Genomic DNA, 3,745 nt, shown 5'->3' on the forward strand with positions numbered 1-3,745 from the left:
GAGACAGGGTTTCTCTGTGAAACAGCCCTGGCTGTCCTGGAACTCACTTTGTAGACCAGTCAGGCTTGAAACTCACAGAGATCCACCTGCCTCTTCCTCCCCAGAGTTTAGGTTAAACGTGTGCACCATCACATCTGGCTATCATTTGTTTTCTTGATGATGGCCATTCCGACTTGAGTAAGAAAGACTCACAAAGAAGTTTGCACTTGCATCTCTCTGCTAGCTAGGAATGTTGAACACTTCTTTAGGTACTCATTGTCCATTTACATTTCTTTGTTTAAGAACTATTTGGTTCAGTACTTCATTCATTCATTAACTTTTGTTTATGTGTATGACATGTGTGCAGGGTCCAAAGTGTTGGATCCTCTGGAGCTAGAGTTATAGGTGGATGTAAGCCTCCTGATGTAGGTGCTGGGAGCTGAACTCTGGTCCTCTGGAAGAGGAGGAAGAGCTCTTCAACTCTTCCTATCCCTCCACCATCTCTCCATCATCTCTCCATCCCTCCATTGTCTCTCCATCTCTCTATCATGTATCTCTCTATCTCTCCACCCCAGTAGCTCATTTTTTGATTGGATGATTTTTTTTTTTTTGGTTTTTTGAGACAGGGTTTCTCTGTGTAGCCCTGGCTATCCTGGAACTCACTCTGTAGACCAGGCTATCCTCGAATTCAGAAATCTGCCTGCCTCTGCCTCCCAAGTGCTGGGATTAAAGGTGTGCGCCACCACTGCCCGGCTGTGATTTGATATTTCCTAGCATAAAATTCACAGCTCTAAATACATTTTCCCACTGTGTAAATCATGTCTCCACTCTTGCAATTCTTTCTCTTGCTATAGAGAAAGAAGCATTTTAGTTCCATGTAATTTGTCCAGTCTTAGAGTTGTCCCCTGTGCTGTGGGAGTCCTCTCAGAAAATCCTTGTCTCTGCCTGTGTCTTGACCTGTCTTTGTCTCAGATTTTCAAAGCTTCAAGCCTTACATTGTGGTCTTTGATTCATTTTAAAAGTGTTTTGTTAAAGGGTCTGTCTTCCCTCCCCCCAGTATATGTTTTTGGAAGTTTTATCAAAAATGAGGTGTATGTCACCGTGTGTGTACTGCTGGGTCCTCCCTCCTCCACACCATTAGTCTATGGGTCGGTTACTGTGGCTCAGAACTGAAGCTGAGGATGCAGTCCTGTCATTCACCCAGCACTGCTAAGAATTCGTGGAGCTAGGGCTGGGGAAGGCCCTGGAGGTTAGGAGCACTGACTGCTCTTCCAGAGGTCCTGGTTCAATTCCCAGCAACTACGTGGTAGCTTACAACCGTCTGTAATGGGATTGGATGCTTTCTTCTGGTGTGTCTGAATAGAGCTACAGTGTACTCATATACATAAAATAAATAAAAAATAAATAAATCTTAAAAAAGAATTCCTGGAGCTATCTGGGCTTTTGTGTGTGTGTGTGTATGTGTGCTTACATGTGAATTTTTGAATTACTATTTCTAATAGAATGTCACTATATATTTAATCGAAATTGTTTGAATCTATACACTGCTTTCAGCAATGCAGCCTTTTCCATGTGCTGATACAGCCCACCCATTAGCATGGGAGACTTTTTCATCTCCTAGTGTTTTCTTCACCAAGATACTTTTTGATTTTGAAGTTAAAGTGAGTACATTTCCCCCTTTGGTTCTTATTTGTCTTGTCTTTTGTTCTTTCTCCCAACCCCTGTCCCCAGATCAAAAAAACACCAAGTCTTCATTGGCCTTGGCTACTTGAAGGGGATGAATTGGGAGGAGTGGGTGGCACCAATACTGGGCTGACCATGCTTCACAGGCTTGTAGGTGATGGAGAACTCGGCCAGGTAGTGTCTGATCATCTCTGGTTTGATTTCCACCTGGTTGAAGGTCTTGCCATTGTACACGCCCACCAAGCTGCCGACCATCTCAGGCACAATGATCATGTCCCTAGTTGTATCTTCACTACCTCTGACTTCTCCATGGGTAGCGCCTCCTTCTTTGGCCTTCCTCAAATGCTTGAGCAGTGAGTGCTGCTTCCACTGCTGGTGAGAGCTATACAACTGCATCGGTGGCTCTCAAGACATGTCCAACAGTTGGTCGAGGTCTACGCCATGATAGGTTAACTTGCTCTTGCGGGAGGGGGAGGGACATAAACCATTGAGGTGGGTAGCAACACTGGACCAGGATTTATTTAATTATTAATGCTACTCTCCTCATGGCCACTGTGCCTCAAGATCTAGATCAAAATCCTGTGTCTTCCAGTCTCAAGATCTGGAGCACAGTTATGCCCTCCGTTTCTGGATTCTAGTTCATTCCAGATTAAAAGTCCAAATGAAAACAATCCAGGTAATAACACCTAACGTGACATAACTATTCCTTGTTCAACTGCTAACACACACAATAAATAAGCTTAGCTGGGGGGACCTTGCGCGGAGATCACCTCTCCCTTCATCTCTTTCTCTCCTTGAACACAGGATTCCGTTCAATTCTCTTCCTGGTGCATCTTTATTACTTGAACTATGCATTTTGTATTTTGCCTTCCTCAACATGCTGCTTTTTATTAAAATGGTCTTGTGAACTTTAGTAACCACCAATCAGAATTTATAGCAGGCTGTTTTTGAGACTTCCTTTGTCAAAGCAATTATTTTAAATCTCTTCAACTTAGCCTCAGGCAGACTCTTCAGACAATGAAAAAAAAAATGCCACATTCTTGACCAAAATATTTCAAAAACAGTTTCTAGGCCATATCCTAACATTCTTTTCAATTAAAATCTATCAGGCCAGGTCTGCACAGTTAAATCATCCTCAGCACCAATGTCTTCCATAGTTCTACTCGGACTGTCCATCAAACTCCACTTAAAGCACTCCATTGCTTCCCAAACCCAAAGTCCCCAAATCCAGATTCCTCCAACCAAAATTATGGTCAGGTCTGTCACAGCAATACTCTAGTCCCTCTTACCAATTTCTGTTTTAGTTAAGGTTTTACTGCTATAAAGAGACACTATGACCAACAACTATTATAAAGGACAACATTTAATTGGGGCTGGTTTACAGGTTCAGAGTTTGAACGCATTGTCATCAAGTAAGGCAGGAAACATGGCAGAATCCAGGCAGGCATGGCGCTGGAGGAGCTGAGAGTTCTACATCTTCATCCAAAGAAAGCCAGGGGCAATTGTTTCCAGGCAGCTATGAGAAGGGTCCCAAAGCCCACCCCCACAGTGGCACACTACCTCCAACAAGGTCACACCTACTCCAACAAGGCCACACCCCCTAATAGTGCCCTGGATTGAGCATACTCAAAGTATACAAGGTCTAACTAAATTTCCCAGGCTGGCTTGAACTTATGATCTTCCTGTCTCAGCTGTGCCACCACCTGTGGTCCTGTGAGGGTTATGACTCAAACCATTTGGCAGTTTGTCTGCCATAGTGTGAGCCCATGCAGGCCCTAACAAGCTTTTGCCCTAAGCTACTGGAACTTGAGTCCTGCCTTCAGACTGATGTTAGCTCTTTTTTTTTTTTTTTTTTGGATTTTCGAGACAAGGTTTCTCTGTGTAGCCCTGGTTGTCCTGGAACTCACTCTGTAGACCAGGCTAGCCTCGAACTCTCGAACTCAGAAATCCGCCTGCCTCTGCCTCCCAAGTGCTGGGATTAAAGGCGTGTGCCACCACTGCCCAGCTGATGTTAGCTCTTAAAAGGGGAGAGGGAGTATTTTGTGTGTGTGTGTATGGGTATCTTGTCTCAATGTCTATGTGC

At 44.1% G+C, this 3,745-nt stretch overlaps 1 pseudogene; it reads right to left on the reverse strand.

The window, feature by feature from the left end:
- Positions 1 to 1,743: 1,743 nt before the first annotated feature.
- On the reverse strand, positions 1,744 to 2,058 carry LOC114635904 (annotated as a pseudogene).
- Positions 2,059 to 3,745: the final 1,687 nt, after the last annotated feature.

The sequence above is a fragment of the Grammomys surdaster genome, unplaced genomic scaffold (genome assembly GCF_004785775.1).
Source record: "Grammomys surdaster isolate TR1022 unplaced genomic scaffold, NIH_TR_1.0 119544, whole genome shotgun sequence".
Lineage (NCBI taxonomy): Eukaryota > Metazoa > Chordata > Mammalia > Rodentia > Muridae > Grammomys > Grammomys surdaster.